At 44.3% G+C, this 418-nt stretch overlaps 1 pseudogene; it reads right to left on the bottom strand.

Moving 5' to 3' along the window:
• LOC107484506 (uncharacterized) overlaps positions 1–418 on the bottom strand; it is a 106,519-nt pseudogene that overhangs the window by 9,102 nt on the left and 96,999 nt on the right.

Genomic DNA, 418 nt, shown 5'->3' on the forward strand with positions numbered 1-418 from the left:
CTTCTCTAATTTCATGGAGGATGATGGAGTGTTCTTGATGCTCCATCCTTAGTTGTCCCATGTTGGAACTCAACTCTCCTAAGGAGGTGTTTAATTGCTCCCAATAGTTTTGTGGAGGAAAGTGCATCCCTTGAGGGATCTCAGGGATCTCATGATGAGTGGGATCTCTTGTGTGCTCCATTCTTTTCTTAGTGATGGGCTTATCCTCATCAATGGGGATGCCTCCCTCTATGTCAACTCCAACTGCATAACAGAGGTGACAAATGAGATGAGGAAAGGCTAACCTTGCCAAGGTAGAAGACTTGTCCGCCACCTTATAAAGTTCTTGAGATATAACCTCATGAACTTCTATTTCTTCTCCAATCATGATGCTATGAATCATGATAGCCCGGTCTATGGTAACTTCGGACCGGTTGCT

The sequence above is a fragment of the Arachis duranensis genome, chromosome 4, assembly GCF_000817695.3.
Source record: "Arachis duranensis cultivar V14167 chromosome 4, aradu.V14167.gnm2.J7QH, whole genome shotgun sequence".
Lineage (NCBI taxonomy): Eukaryota > Viridiplantae > Streptophyta > Magnoliopsida > Fabales > Fabaceae > Arachis > Arachis duranensis.